Source organism: Ascaphus truei, chromosome 2 (genome assembly GCF_040206685.1).
Source record: "Ascaphus truei isolate aAscTru1 chromosome 2, aAscTru1.hap1, whole genome shotgun sequence".
Taxonomy (NCBI): domain Eukaryota; kingdom Metazoa; phylum Chordata; class Amphibia; order Anura; family Ascaphidae; genus Ascaphus; species Ascaphus truei.
Window position 1 is genome coordinate 95064172 of NC_134484.1, and position 17284 is coordinate 95081455.

At 40.8% G+C, this 17284-nt stretch overlaps 1 protein-coding gene across 1 annotated transcript in view; it reads left to right on the top strand.

The window, feature by feature from the left end:
• The window catches only part of RPL7 (ribosomal protein L7), a 347318-nt gene that overhangs the window by 284628 nt on the left and 45406 nt on the right, over positions 1-17284 (top strand). The gene's annotated exons all lie outside the window — the stretch shown is intronic.

The window sequence follows — 17284 nt, forward strand, 5'->3', positions numbered from 1 at the left end:
TACTGGGTTAATTACTTTATGTACTGTATACAACAAAAGACAATAAAGCCCCAATGCTACATCCAATCTGACAAATTATATAGTTGAATACTATCTGTTTTTCTTCTCATAAGTAAGGATCATTTAGTTAAATTCTTTGGCCAAAGCATTACAATCCTGCAACCATGTAGCGGTAAACCCTTTTCTGCAGGTCCTACGCAACACACACGGTCCTTATCCTCTTTATGCATTTTTGCAATGTTAGCTTTGGACATTTGTTTGGGATATTCTCACCCTTCAGGAAGGAATTGAAAAAACTCAACAGGTTCGAGGCTAATAAATGTATTTATTTTTTATAATATATGTTGGATAGGCCATCCGGGTCAGGTGCTTTAGTTGATTTAAAGAATTTGACTCTTCCATTAATTCTAACCTTGTTATTTTAGTATTTAGGTTAATAAGGTCTTCTCTTTTAATTTTAGGTAGATTGCATTTCTCTAGATACTCTGTCATCATAGGACGTGTATTTGTGGTTTTCGAATCTGCAGGATCTAAATTATGTAGTTTTGAGTGAAAGTTGTAGAATTTTTTAGCTATTAGTGATACGTTGAATGTGGTCCATTTTTTTGAATTTTATAGCCAAAATCTGTAACTTTTAGACCTCTTAGTTTGTTAGCCAAAATATGGTCAGCTTTATTACCCTTGTCATAGTACAATTCGTTTGTCCATCTTAACACTTTTTCTATTTCTTCTAGCTACATTTTGCTCAATTGTTCCCTGGCAGAAAGCATATGTTTGTAAGCTTTTTTTAGTTGGATGTCTCTTGTGCTCTTTTTCAAGCATAACGATCTCATCAGTCAGATCTTTAGGTAATTCATTTTTGGCTTTCTTTTTGTGGGAAGCTATGGATATGAAGGTACCTCTAATTGTGGCTTTATGAGCTTCCAATAAAGAGGCAGGAGATTCAACAGAACCCTCATTAAATCTGTAATACCGGTATTCCTCTAGAGTCATTTATTTTTTGGTGGTTTTCTGCATCATTTAGTAACGAATTGTTCAGTTTCCAATTTGAGTGTCTTACGTAGAAGAAGGTGGTATTAAATGTTATATCTATTGATGCTTGATCTGACCACCTAATAGGGGTTATCATAGCTTATGTGATTCTTTTCAACACTTCAATACTCACCAACCATCATATGATTTATCCTTGAGTAAGAGTCGTGTGGGGGAGAGTAAAAAGTGAAATCTCTTTGAATGCCTTAGTTGTTTTAAGAATTGCAGTGAAGTGAGGATGGCCTAATTAGTTAGATTTATCTAGGGCAGGGTCCTGGACCATATTATTATTATTGTTCATATGTAAAGCACCAACATATTCCACAGCGCGGTACAATGGGGTACAAAGTTATGTAGATTACATACACAGAATGACATTCCAAATGAGGATAAACAAGCGCAAACAGATACAAAAGGCAATGGACGGCCTTGTACATGAGAGGGAGTAAGGGTGGGGTGACCAGATGTCCTGGTTTAGCCCAAACATTCCCATTTTTTTAAGGTTTGTCCCGGTTGCCCGACATTCTTTAAAATGTCCTGTTTTTTTATGACTGTCCTGGTTTTGAACATCAGAGCAGGGAGGGCAGGAGAGAGCGGGGCGACAGCAGAGAGCGGAGGATGCCGGCAGGAAGGAGAGCAGGAGGAGAGTAGAGGCTGGATCTGACTGCAGCTGCAAAGGGTGGGGTCGGGTTAGCTTCAGCATGAGAGGCAGCCTGCGGAGAGAGAGAGACAGCATGGAGAGAGAGACATCATGTAGAGAGAGAGAGAGAGAGAATGGGGAGAGAGGGACACAGAATGGGGAGAGAGACAGACACACAGATAATGGGGGAGAGAGACACAGAGAATGGGGGGAGAGAGAGACACGGAATGGGGGAGTGAGAGAGACAGAAGGGGAAGGAGGGGGGGGCAAAGAATGGAGAGATAGAGACAGGATGGAGAGAGAGAGACACAGACTGAGGAGAGACAGACACCGAATGGGGACAGACAGGGAGAGAGAAAATGAAGGGATGGGGGGAGTGAATGGGGTGTTTGTGTGTGAGAGAAGGTGGACAGAGAGGGACGGAGAGACATAAAGGGGAAGGGGCGCAGTTGGTGATGTCATTTGTTAAATAAATATTTTTTTAAATGTTTTAATGGGTTTTTACTTTTGTAAATCTGGTCACCCTAAGTAAGGGGCAATGCTGGAACAAAAGGTAAAGTGGCTGCTCATTGTGAGGAGTATGCCTCAGGATGGAGTATGGTCCAGCCATACAGCTGATCTGATTAAGATTAAGGGCTGGTGGGGGTGGGGGTGGATGTTAAGTATGCCACACAAGCTTCCTTAAAAAGGTGGGTTTGGGGGGAGTTTTTAAATGTCTGACTGCTGGGGGAGAGTCTGATGGTGTGTGGTAGGGAATTCCAGAGAGAGGGTGCAGCACGGGAGAAGTCTTCTAGGCGGGAGTAAGAGGCAAGAGGTAATAAGGCAGGAAGAGGTGAATGTCATGGATAGAACATAGGGGGTATATAGGGATGAACTTGGGGATGAGGGCTGAGATGTAAAGGGGCAGCATTGTTGAGAGCTTTGTAGGATAGAACTAGGGTTTAAAATTTGATTCTAGAAGATATAGGAAGCCAGTGTAGGGATTTGCATAGTGGCACAGCAGAAGTAGTGCGGTGAGTGAGGTAGATGAGTCTGGCAGCAGAATTTTGAATGAATTGTAATTGCATCATGAGTGACAAAAGGGTGTATCCTAGCGATATTCCAAAGGTGGAGATGACAGGACTGAGTGAGAGAGTGAATATGAGGAATGCGGGAGAGGACAAAGTCAAAGATGACCCCTAGGCAGCGGGCTTGTGATGTTCATGAGATTGTGGTATGAGAGAGAGAGAGCGAGAGAGAGAGAGAGAGAGAGAGAGAGAGAGAGAGAGAGAGAGAGAGAGAGAGAGAGAGAGAGAGAGAGAGAGAGAGAGAGAGAGAGAGAGAGTATGGCTATGGGGGTGGCTGCGGAAGAAGAAAGAGTATTAGTTCTGTTTTAGACATGTTAAGTTTCAGGTAATGGTGGGACATCTAGCAGGAAATTGTGGAGAGACATTTGGTGACATGGGACAAGAAAGACAGGGAAAGGATAGGGTGAGGAGAGGTAAATTTGGGTATTATCGGCATATAAATGATACTGAAAGCCAAAAGATTGTATTAGTTCCCTAAGAGAGGAGGTCTAAAGTAAGAATAGCAGAGGGCCAAGGACAGAGCCTTGAGGGACCCCAACAGAAAGAGGAATTGAAGAGGAGAAGACACCAGAGAAGGAAACACTGAAAGAGTGGCTGGATAGGTAGTACGTAAACCAGGAGAGGTCTGCATCATGGAGGCCAATGGAGTGGAAAGTGTGCAGAAGACGGTTGTGACAGAAACCAGGGAGATGTAATAAATGCAATATACAGGGCTCCCAGGATACTGGACAGCTTCTATCCTATTTAGGCTAGAAAGTATAGCCACATAATAAATGTGCTCCATCCCACAGTTTAACAGGTGCTGAAAATGAGGGATGAGATATCCAGACCAGAGATTGGCTGCTGGTCTGGTTTCCGTCACCTGCCCTGCTAAGTGGGAAAGCAGGTATTTAAAGCTGATTTCCTGCTCTCTCTTTCTCTCTCCAAGAGCCTGGAGGCTGGGCTGCTGTCAGCAAGCAGAAATGGGAATCATCACCCTGAATGGTAAAGCGACCTCATTATATGTTATTTTGAAGTCTGTTACTTTATTTTGTTGGAAAGCGGGTAAACCGCCCAATGTTAGTCAGGGAAAACTCTTTGTTTAGTTATTGCTCAGTTGAGCAGGGATTTTGTTTTTGCATTTTCTTTAAAGTGTTGCAGTCACAGTGCTGTCCAGTGCCTGGGACTAAATAAAGGAGGCAGAAGCCCGAGAAACGCCAACATTGTGATAGTCTCATCTATCAACTTACACTAAAATACTGTGTTCTAGCAAGCCTGGACAGATGGCAGAGACACCTGAGGAAGCCGTTTGTCACAGGGTGTTCAACAGTGTGGAAGGCAGCAGAGAGAATTAGTAATGAGAAATGACCCTTAGACTTACCTGTGAGTAGGTCATTGGCCATTTTTGTTAATGCTGTTTTGGTGGAGTGTAGAAGAAGGAAACTAGATTGCAAATTGTCAAGCAGGGAGTTCTAGGGGAGAAACACTGGCTGTTGCTCATGGAGCCCATTGACAAGTGTGATATCTGTTCCTGAAAGCGAACCTTGAGCAATTATATAGCTACTCCACCTCCTGAATCTCTCTTGACATCTTGAATCTGAAAGGAAACATCATACTTAATTAAGATGGTAACTCTTTTCATGGGCTTTATCATGTTGGGGAGGTGTGGTGTATTGACTCCCCCCGATTCCCTAACTCTTGTTTGGCTTTACACGGGCGATCCTTTTTCCGGGGCTCTCATGAAGTCTCAGCCATGTGAGTAGATCTTTGCGATCGGGATGGGTCTTTATCTTTCCTCTTGGTACTTAGACCAAGCTATTGTGGAAGCTGTCGATATCTGCTGGGGATCGCAGGAAGAACTGTTTCCCATCTTTCTTTACCAAGAGTCTGAAAGGGAAGACTCATCGGTACCTCAATCCTCTTTCCCTTAGCTGAGTAATTATGGAGCAAATGTCTCTGCATCTGGACATAGTTATTGTTCATAAATCACTGAAAAATGTGAATAGCAGAATTTTCTAATTCCAAATCAAAGTATTTTCTATTTTTCAGTATCATAATGCATTTTAACCACTATATCTCTATTTCTGTTTGGGCCAGCAAAGCAAGAGCCGAGGTACATGACTTTCTTTAGCAGGTTATGCTTTTCGCCCTTAACGTTACAATAACTGAATTTAAATAACGGAGTTTAGTGCGTCTGGGCCTAAGAGAGAACTATGTAAAGGCACTTAGGTTATATAATGGATTGCTACTTTAGAAGAAGACACCGATTGTTACAGATACTCTACAGCATAATGACTAAGTAAAAAACAGTGATTTCATCACACACACCATCTTTTGTCTCCTTATGAAAGATGAAGAATGGATGCACACAGGCAGACTTTCTGACATTCTCTGTTGGGTCCGTTTGATCTTTTCAATTACAGGTGGGGATTTCTCAAGCAGTCCATGGTCCTTTTATCCTCAATGAAAAAAAGCACAAACGATGTCCTCTGAGAACAAAAGAGCCTCAACACAAGTGAAACAGGATATATCAAAAACAGTAACACAACTTGTAGAAATAAAGAGGCTGAGATACAGTTCTCATAAACAAGATCCTCTTATCAGCGTCAGATTTTGATGGATGTGGAAGTTTCAATGAAGCTGCTCTCTTCCCATATGCTATAAGTCATTGTTGGATATCAATGGGACAGACTCTGGCAGTTTTGCAATGATTTCTTAGAGTCGATGTTAAAATATACAAAGTATATATTTTCACCTTATGTTTACTGAAGCATTAGAAACCGTTTCTGAGACTGCTTAAACTGCAAAAGTTTGGCTATCCTGCTGTGAAAACAGATCAGTACTTCCTTTCAAACTGAGCCAATGCTTCATTTTTCACATCAGAAAAGGAAAGAAACTTGCTAAACTGTAATCTAAAATTACAATGCTCTGAGAAATACTATGATTTCATATAGAGCCCTGAGAGTAATGTTCTGCAATAGCTATTCTTTGTTTATGTTTATTTGAGCTGTAAGGAGAGAAGGATTTAAACAGGAAAGTAACCACCCTGATCCCTTATCCGCAGTAGGGTCATTCAACACATGGCAGATCAATGCACCAAGGAAACAAGAATTGTATCAATTATGTCACTTCTCCTTCATAATGACAGTCTTATTTTTTTTAAACAATATATGTACTGGGATCACAATGCTGTTGTCACAAAATGATTGTATCCCTTCGCTCCTAAAGCAACGGTATACGGCTGTAATGGGTTTCAGTGTTTCTAAAGCCACGGGAAGAAATACACAGTTAGGATTTCTCTTGCCACCGGGTTCTATAGCCACAGTGGTTTCAGGTAGCCGCATTGCGCTGTAGCTTTGCATACACAGAAGCTCACTACATGTCACTTGCTTATGATTAAATCAACAATTTCAGGGTTGTATAACCGAGCACTAATTCTATGGATTCAACAAAATCAATGCAGAAGAAACCTGTTTTTGAGTTCATTTTATTCACCTATCCTTCCCAGTTTTCATATCGATTTTCACACTGCAGAAACTGTTTTACCTCCTGCTGTACACGTACAATGCAATTGAAGAAGAGACTTGTGAGGTTTTGAAAGCTCTGCCCACTATAGCTTCATCAATAGAGAACGGCTATGTTGGTCCATTAAAATGTATCACAATATGGGAGACAGCTTCCTTTAATGTAAATGAACACGAAATCTGTCCCTTAAACACATTTTAGATTAAATAAACTAGCACATCAAATCTTTTGAAGAACTGAGGAACGAGTTCCAACTACCTAATAATAACTTTTTTTTTTTTTGCATATCTCTAAGTTAGACACTGTTTTAAGACCTTACAGAATGCTGAACTACTGAATATCCAAGAAAGTAAACTGGACCAATTAATAAGAGCTCCGGAAAAAAGAAACATTCTCCATAGGACAAATTTAATCGCAAGTGTAGAAAAAAATGTATTTAATCTTAAAACTACCCATATTAGAAGTCTCTCTTACTAGATGGATAAGAGACCTTCCGGAAATAGGTAGTGGGAAAGTCATAGTAAAGGGTTTAACAGAATGAATACATGTATCCAATCAAAATCATGGCGAAAAACACAGTAGAAAATAACTCATAGAGCATTCATATCCCAATATGTAGCTGACAAATTCAATAAGCTAGCATCCTATTGCCCAATGTGTAAGCACCAAAAAGCTTATATGTGCAGCATTTTTGGAAATGAAGTTATATTCAGATATTTTGGAAGCAAGTAGCTCAAAGTATTAATAAGCAATTCGGCTCTTTGCTCCCAGTACACCCTGGCCAGCTCTGGTTGGCAATTTGGAGAGAGGGACTCAAAATGCCATATTTATCTGAAATCATTGATATAATTCTGATGGCAGTGGGAATTGCATTACACTTCTTTGAATTGAAAACATGGCCCCAAGACGCAACACTGGAATCGAAACTTGTGGAAATTTTAGCCTTAACTGGCTCGATTCCCTTGTTGGAGGTGAAACTACCAGAACCAAATTTGTTCAGAGATGGTCTCCTCTATTCTCAATGCTCCTGGGATATGCCTGGGATGAGTGGGAACACAATGGCGAAACTCATTCTAAAAGAGTGAATCTTCATTGAGAACAGAGGTCAGGTACATTGATATATATTTTAGACTGATATGTATTTTAATTTGAGGCATTATTTCATGATGAAGAACAGATGCATGAGCTATTCCTATAAAGTGCCTCCTCTGCCTTAGCATTTCCCACTGAGAAACTTTTGTCATGGACCAAGACGAACGCAGGCTGTGAGAGGCTAAGCCAAACAGAAGAGCGGATACATCTCTGTTTCCCCTGATGGTGCAGCAGCCAGAAGCAGGCAGGCGAAGGCTTTAGTTCCCGGAGGGACTTCCTTTTGCGGGGCACCAGACCGGGTGGACGTCACTTCCGGTGAAGGAGACCGCGCCACGTGTGTGTAGGAGAGGACACCATTGCTGATCCGGACGCTACCACTGGCTTATGAGGGCCTATCTCATAACTGCACTTATTACCGTTTCATTTGTGAGTGGGCATTTGTCTGTTTTTAATGTTCCATAAACTGATTGTTATACTTTAATGCACTAGGTGTGCGCCTGTTTTTTTTCTCTTTTTTTCCATATATATATATATATATGTATATACAGTATTAAAAAAAGATATAATAAATCTAAGTAGGAAAAACAAAAAGGACCATTAGCACCTTTCAACGCTTTGTTTAATGATAAATACTGTACAGTCCAAGACTGCTCAAGTTATTCGGGTGTCCTATGTTGAGTAATATCAAAGTTTCCAAAGAAGGCTTCACAAGAGTATAGGAAGGCTATATTCCCAACAATACCCAATCTAATTTTATGCTCATTTTATAAATCAAATTTCTTTCTATGTAAGGTTTCTCCAGTGAACACATGCTACGATTGTACCAAGCGACATCAATTTCATTATTTTTATTTGCTTTATCGAACATCCAATGAAGTCCTCAATCACCATTGAAATGATAAAGATTGCTTTCAGCAATTGCGCTAGCAATATCTCTGTCCTGGGCATTTCAATCCAGACCAGGAGTGGCCAACTCCAGTCCTCAAGAGCAACCAACAGGTTAGGTTTTCAGGATATCCCTGCTTCAGCACAGGTGGCTCAATCAGTGGCTCAGTTGAAGAACTGAGCTGTGCTAAAGCAGGGATATCCTAAAAACCTGACCTGTTGGTAGCTTTAGAGGACTAGAGTTGGCCATCCCTGATCTAGACTAACTAGCTCTTCGAAGTCCCTTCTTTCATGCCCATGTTCCCTCTATTTGTCTTCCCAGCTTCTTTATTTCCGTGAAAGCACTCTGTCCTAGATACATCACACTCTGCCCTAGATACATCACACTCTGTCCTAGATACATCACACTCTGTCCTAGATACATCGCACTCTGTCCTAGATACATCACACTCTGTCCTAGATACATCACACTCTGTCCTAGATACATCACACTCTGTATAAACTGGGTTAAAATAGACCAAAGTCATCAAGATTGTGGTAATAATTTACCGGGTGCAATTGATATTTTACCCACAGTTGTGATGCGGGAATTAGCGCAACCATTAATAATGTATTAATTCCCACATCACATTACTATTATTTATATCATAGGCTTCTGTAGTATCAATTATTATAGAACCCTATGGTAGAAATTACATTCACTCTCTTGAGGCCTTTGGCTACCAATATACACCACAGACATCAAAGGGGTTAATATTAACCGCAGACTACACTACCTACCTCATTTGACTACCTTAATGTCTATTTTTATTGGGTTTTTGTTTGTCCTTGACCTTTTGAATAATTCTCTTTTTGTTTGGGAGTGGGGGAGGGGAAGGGGGGTTTGTCCATTGGGCCTGGCTTGCTTTCTGGCTTTTTTTTATGGTTGGCCATTGGCCCTTTATTGGTTCTGTGGGCTTCAGCCCTGAAGATGATGATGGCCTTGAACCAGAGTGGGGTAAGTAACTTAATTTTTATTACAGGTCACCATTGATTGCCAATGTGGCCCCAATTGAGAGGATACATAGATAGAGGGTGAGACACGCACTCAGTCACAATGGTAATAGAGGTGGGGTACTTAGCTGCCGGTGCGCTGGCCCTGGGGAGCTCCTGAAGTCCCAATATGATACAGTACAATGAAGAGACAGGCACACGGTCTTAATCATGAGGTTTAATATGCCATAAAGACCAACGTTTCGGCAGTCTAATACTGCCTTTCTCAAGGTGAAGGCCTTCACCTTGAGAAAGGCAGTATTAGACTGCCGAAACGTTGGTCTTTAAGGCATATTAAACCCCAATTGAGAGGACCCAGTTTGCCACAGTGACAATAAATCTGTTTATGTTTTAAAGTATATTTTTTATTATGTTGTATTATGTATTGTTTATTATGTTTTGTTTGAATGGCCAAAAGCCCTATTAGCCACATTTGGCTATTGACTATTAGTCTAGAGGAGGGGTTAGGTTTGTTAAGGGGGGTGGATGATGGGGGTTGTTGCCCCGAGGAGGGTGGTTAGACCCCTGGGTTGTAGTGGCAGGGGTTAACATCTTGTTTGCCTTAGCAGTTAGTAAATGCATAGCAATGCTTTACTAGTCATTCAGGTAGCCAAGAGGGGTAGGTAATCTAGTTGAATGTTAATATTAACCCCTTTGTAGATCTTAGTGATCAGCCAGTCATGGAAACCTATGACTGGCTGACCACTTGGGCTACGAAGGGGTCAATCCGTACTGTAATGTGTATTCATTAATATTGTATCACCTATTCCATGCTGGTTTAGGATATCTTGACTGTTTATATATTGTCTAAAGCAGATTTTAGGCGCAAAAAATCTCAGGGTCACCATAAAGGTAGAACCTTTTTTGCAGATGGATCACACCATCTTATCCTCTGTATGGGAAAGGTCCTCTAATAAAGCTTTGAAAATAAAAGACAGAGAATCCATAGTGTAAAACCTTTAACTAGACATTACATATTAAAACTTACACATTTCACTCACAAACGTAGGTGAATAAATCGCCTTGAGACGCATAACGGTCGTCCCGAGCCGCCTTGAGGTCGAGCTGCAGTGTCGGTGTTCTTCCGGTGCGCCGATTGGCAATTCCACTGTGAACTCCCAGAGCTCCCCGATTATAACTCAGATGGTCTCCTTATGCCGTTTGTCAGGGATCTTTGGTGCTGTCCAATACACATATGTATTTATTGGTATTACCGCTGTTCTGATAAATATCGGGACTTGATTTATGGCATCAACATGACAAACTGCGGTATTTAGTCATTTTGATGCCGGTCCTGATATTTTTATGGGTTGCGGTAAAAAAATGCATTATTTGTGACAGTGCAACATTGATGTATTGCACCTTAAAAATAATGCATTTTCCCCCATTAATACCACTTTTTTAGCTTACTTGCTGTATCCAGGCCTATGTCTTTCTGTTAAAGGAGCCATCACTCCCAAGACCAAAATGAACTAATTCCACCAACATGTTGAATGGTTCCAATCTGAGCGATTGATGCTTTTTACCCAAATCTGACACCTACATGTATATGTATTTTATTTATTTTTTCACTTGGGAGGGGTTTCACTTCCTCTGGCTGCTCCCTTCTGTGTAGTGGTACTGTGTGATTAGCAATGGCTTCTACAGCCAGTCTTCTCTCCCTTTACCTTTTTTTGTTTGTTCTGATAAGGACAGAGTGGGATAAGGGTAAAGAAAACAATTGATTGATAAAGACTTTCCCCATTCAGACTTCAGAGGCCCCTAAGAAATTCAACTTGGAACTAATTTCCCCCAAAATGAAAGCAGTTTTTTTGTCTTCTGGTCAGGTAAGTGGGGTTGCGCCTTTAATTAAATTGAACTCTCAATCGCTTCACTTCGCACTGAGGAGGAGCAGCTCAGCGAGTAAAGACACTGACTCTGTAAGGCAGTGACACTGACTCAGATATAGTAGGGGCGCACGCGCCTGTAGGATTCTGATGATGTTTGCGACTGGGAGGCGTGGCAGAAGCATGGCCATGGCGTCAGGTGAGCGGTTCGCCCTCATTGGCTGAACCGCGCACGTGACCTGGCCGTCACGCGACAAAATAAAAAATGTTGTTTCGCCAAAAATCGGCCGCGCCGTCGCTCATGCATACGCGCGGCCGTGCGCTCTATGGCCATCCTCATTGACGTACGGCTGTTTGTTTGCACCGTGCGCGATGTCACGCGGACTATGGATGCGGCCTAAGAACAACAACACTGACTTTGAAGCAGGAGAACCTGGTTCAATTCCTGGTGTCAACTGACTTTAATCCCTGTGCCTCAAGCACCAAAAACATAGATTGTAAGCTCATCTGGGCAGGAACGGTGTCTGTAAAATTCCTATGTGCGGTGTACAGCAAACCGCTTTGAATCCCATTGGGGGAAAAGCAGAATATGAAATAAAATCTGTAGTGTCATGGCATCAAGGACAAGAAGACAAATTCACTCTGACACACTTTCTCAGATAGAATATAGACACTGATTCTGTGACCAAGATAAATGAATGTCTTTGCTTCTTGACTAAACTAAGTCGTGTTCCTTTGATTTAATCTTTGTCTTCAAAGATGTACATGTATGGCTATTCTTTGCGTGATTTGTTTTCAAGATATTTGTGTAGTCCCAATAACTTTACCAAATATGAGCTTCAGTAGACAACCTAACTAAAGATTTGAAAGTCTTATGCCGCTGAATTGGACTAAGCTGCAATTATTTCAAATTGGTGTGTCATCCGTTACGATGCAGTACAGGAAATATTTGTGGTGTGCTTAAACACCCAAGTTGTTTTTCCTTATAAAGAAGAAAATGCAATTTTTAAAAGGAATAACTTAGAGAGGGAAAAAAAACCGCTCTCAAACAACAGGAATCAACTTGGTAACAAAATAAGAGCTCACTGTGTTTGCACTTTTGTGATATTAACACCTGTTATTAGGAAACTGAAAGGAGACAGTCGCTCGTCTTGTGGTTTCAGGGTTTTTTGTTTTTTTTTGTATTCTACACTCAACAAACTTTCAGTAAAACCTCACTATCCGACAGAACAACCTAGTAAGAAATACCATACTTAGTTAAGTTATGGTGGGTAAAAAAAAGTGACAAAAACCCTCTGCAGCAAAGCATATAGCAAATGGAAATATTACTGTATGCCCATTTGCATGTCTTAGACAGGTCTGCAACCCCGCCTTTCACCATTATCACGCAGCACTTCCACTGCAGCAAGGGAATCTGGGAAATGACATGCAAATGAGCACACAGTGCCACCTTTTGCTTCAAAACCATTCAACATAGTTCCCCTACAGGCTTAAGCTTGCTGCATGGTCACAGCTTAAGAAATAGATATACTTCCTGTCTCCGTAGTGTTTCTATTTGAATGAGAATTAGCATATTTTAATCCTAATAGGCAGGCATGTATTTAAAGGTTGATACACAATGTCAGAATCTGCCCAGATGTACAGTAGGTGCAAGTAGTAGCGATAACAACTCCTTCCAATATCTCAAGTCATAGAAAAGGGAGTGACAGACAGCAGTTTATTTGTCCACTTTCTGGACACACCATACTATTAGTGTTTCCATGAGTGATTTGTTCAATACATGTACCATGGATTGATTTGTCTATTTATACACCGTGAATATATGTATAATACATTTAGTTATTTGTTTTTTACTTGTAAGTAAAACCTAATATTTGTTAATATCTTATTTGTGCGTTATTACTAGCCAGATGAGTGCAGAGAACCCCATGGATATACAGTATCTCAAGTCATAAAATATAAATGGGAAAAAATAATAATAATAATAATAATCGCTGCACACTGGATAAAAGGTTTAATGCCCATGTAACTCGTGCTATGCGTGTGCGTGTCAAGTAACTCGTGCTCGTGCGTGTTAAGTAACTCGTGCTATGAAAGAAGAGAAGTTCAGGTGTCAGAAGACACCTTGCAGCCCATTCTCTTGCAAAAAATATAGCCCAAAATGGTTATATGAATACATTTGCGTTTACCAGAATTTTGGACCTTGCCCGGGTCCTTCCTTACCAACCCCAGTTACAGAGTCATTACAATTGTTATATTAATAGAAGCATTAATCCATGTATCCAGTTTAGTGATTTTTTTTTAAAATTGCCAGTAATTGATAAAATGTTATGCTTGTGAAGGCGTGCCCAGGTTAAGTAGTGATCAAAAGGACATTTAAGGAGAACATTGAGGAACATTAACCCCTCAATCAACCAGTGCTGCAGAGCTTGAATCCATATTAGTGATAGATGTGCTGCTTTATCCGGAGGAACGAGGTATAAAGGAGTTTAATATTGACATGAACCCCCTGTTGGGATGTGGTCTGGCAGTGAGTATCTAGGGATGTCTGGGGAAAGTCCTGAGACCCACCCAAACCCCATATACAAGTCCCGCAACTATATGAGCCACAACACCTGGGGAAACTCCACAGCAAATGGATGAATAAAAGTCAATGTACTCACAGGAATCTTCTGAGTTCGTCCAGTCTTTGGGTGCTCCAGGCTGTTAGACAGATAACAGGCAAAAATCCTCACCGAGGAAGGACAGCGGGTACGGCCGTGCTACGAATGGACAAAGGCTGGACTGTGCTGTAGAAAAACTTTATTATGGCATGGATATTTAAAAGAGAGGGGAAGGCACCCCCCGCAACTCTCACGCGTTTCACCCACTCGGGGCTCTCTCTTTGCGGGGGGTGCCTTCCCCTCTTTCTTTATTAAATATCCATGCCATAATAAAGTTTTTCTACAGCACAGTCCAGCCTTTGACCATTCGTAGCGCGGCCGTGCCCGCTGTCCTTCCTCCTCGGTGAGGATTTTTTGCCTGTCAAAAGGACATTAACAAGCAGTGATCCTGTGTCTGATTGCAAGACAAGTTGACCTATTGAACAAGAGGGCAAGGTACTGTGGACCACATTTGAGACAGATTTCTGTTATATTTTTACCAAAACAAATTGAAGTATGCTAATTGTTTTAGGATCAGAGTTGAAAGCAAAGCAGCTTTAAGAAGTGAAAGTGTAAGCAAATTAAAAAGTACAGTAGCATCACACTTTGTTCACTGGGCTGTGAAAGGCAGAGACTCGGAAGATAAAGGTTGCACATGTATTTATATTTCTAGACACCAGAGCTTTAAAGGGCAGAGGGATTGAACATTTAGTCTTGTATTGGCCTTATGTTTAGTTGTTGAATGAATGTGGTATTCATTTTGAACAGTGTCAAGCACAGCTTCCCCCCCCCCCCAAAAAATAAGTTCAAATTCTCTCAAATGTAAAGCCATATTGGTTCTGGAAAACCATGGTTGAGTTGTAAATGTTCATACTTTTTAACCACCGGACATACAAATTCTTCATTGATTACATATAACTCTGTTCCAGATGTACATCTGAAGAAAAAACTTGTAACGTTTTGAAAGCTCATGTAGAACTATAAAAGAAGTCCAATCCTATTAATGTTTTTTTACTTTCAGAATAAGTTTCACATTGTAATCTGAAGAAAAAGGAATTTGCTTGAAAACTATTTACAAGAATAGAGCAGCTCACTAGATATATCGGCACTCAGCTGGCTCTGGGAGTAGTGCAGAAGGTAGTTAACACTAATTCCACCAGCCGAGAACACTTAGAACCACATTCAGCTTAACAAGAGTGAATGAAGGTGGCAAGTATAATAACAACCTTATTTCATATAGCACCTGTCTCCCAATGGGACTCAAAGCGCTTCACAAATACAGTATAGTGTGCGGTACGCAGCACATAGGATTTTTACAGGCAGTCTCTGCGCAGGTGAGCTTACAATCTATGTTTTTGGTGCAGGGGGTACTGGGAGATAAAGTGACTTGCCCAAGGTCAAAAAGGAGCAGACAACCGGAGTGGAACCAGATTCCTATCATTCAAACTCATTGTTTATAGTCAGTGTCATTACTCACTGAGCCACTCCTCAATAGTGTAATCATGTATCTTACATAACGTCACTCAATTACAGTGGGCAATATCTAGGACATCAGGATCCTGACTATATTTACCTATCATTCACTGAACCCACCCTATACCATTACATTTCTGCCTAGTCTGAATTGGTTTTCAGTGCTTTCCTCACCACTGCGGCCGAGATAAAAGGATGAATACATGCTCACACACGTGGTATAATTGCACAAAGCAGAGATTTAGCCTAAGTATATAAACAGACTATTTGCACTATATCCACTGTCTACTTACCTTGAATTATATATTTTTAATCATTTTCAATGTTTGTAAAACTTGTTGTGTTGCGACCTTAGTTTAGAATACCAAAAGGTAAGCATTGTTTTGTAGGAGTGCCCCCAAAATGAATGCTTTCTGATGGTTGATCTATGTCGCTCTCATATCACCCGTCCCAACTGCACACCTAGTCCTTGCACTGAATTAGTAGCCTATTCACGGTGTGTACTAATTTGAACAAATTGATCATCTCCCCGCAAACATCTTTAAAAAGGACAAAATGCCATTATATTTTTCCTTTGATTCCCCCAACATTTCACAACTTGCATTATTCTTTAGCTGTCCCTGCAATTTCTCTGGCAATATTACATCTCTTCTTGGAGTTGGAATAAAAATAGACTAAGCGAGATGTGAATGTGTTCATTGGCACTACTGTATATTAATCACTCCTTTTAGCTTTACTGCATCAAGTTTTGTTTCCAAACTCATGATTTCTGACAGTGGCCTGTATGAAAGGAAAAAAAAAAACCTGGGCACTGCGGATTTCTGCATAGAAAATTTATTAGCCAATACAGGCATACCCCGGTTTAAGGACACTCACTTTAAGTACACTCGCGAGTAAGGACATATCGCCCAATAGGCAAATGGCAGCTCACGCATGCGCCTTTCAGCACGTCCTGAACAGCAATACCGGCTCCCTATCTGTACCGAAGCTGTGCGCAAGCGGGGAGACTGTTACAAATGCATTATTTACATCAGTTATACTCGAATATGACGATTGGCATACAGTACATGCATCGATAAGTGGGAAAAGGTAGTGCTTCCCTTTAAGTACATTTTCGCTTTACATACATGCTCCGGTCCCATTGCGTTCGTTAATGCGGGGTATGCCTGTAGTTGACATTTCGGCCCCAAGCGCCTTTCCCAAAAGCAAGTGCCCTTCAAACCGTAGGTATTCTCTCAGTGGCCACCATAATCAATTCAAACCAAATTATTGTGCATGCTTATTTTGTCTTTCTGTTTTCAAATATACAATATATCATGCATAGGTGTTCAATGTATTCATCAACCGTATACATATTTATCTACAACATTGTATTATCTGCAATCTTTCCCATTTACACTCCAAGCTGCAAATATCCCAGTATAGATCCATGGGCAACCCTGGTATTCACACATCTGCAATGGGAAAGCCAACCCTCTAGTCCCATCACTTACATCCATTCACCGCCCATATCCACATTTGCACCCAACAATGTACGTGTGAGGAAATCATCAAGATCCTTATTCCGCTACATGTATTGATCTATACCCAACAGCTCTGCTGCATTTATACATTTACATTACTAGGCTGCCCAGTTTTTACTGTTCAGCATGTCACCCACTGAGCTTTCCATAAATAAAAAGATGTTAAGGAAAGTGTAACAAAAATAACTGTTAAATGCTACATATTAGCAAGTTTCTGTTTAAAGTTTCTCCTGCTTGAAAGCTGCTTTGTTGGCTGTGGACTGGAACACATTGCTCTGCAGTGCACCCCTCTGGCTTCCCCTACATTAGCACAAACTTCCAAAGCTGCCTAGAATTTCAGGTACTTATTAATTGATGCGAGTTTCCCCCTCTGTATCTTGTGATCAAGAAGATTGATGCAAGTAATTAATGATGTAACCCAAGCCAATCTGTGGTAAAAGTCATGTCAATAAGTATATTTCCACTTTTTTTTTTGGATGGTGAAAGGGAGTAGAAAATATGTTTTTTGTTTTTTTTAAAACACCCTATTGTACAAATTGTAATTTTAACAGTCATTTTTCAATGTACT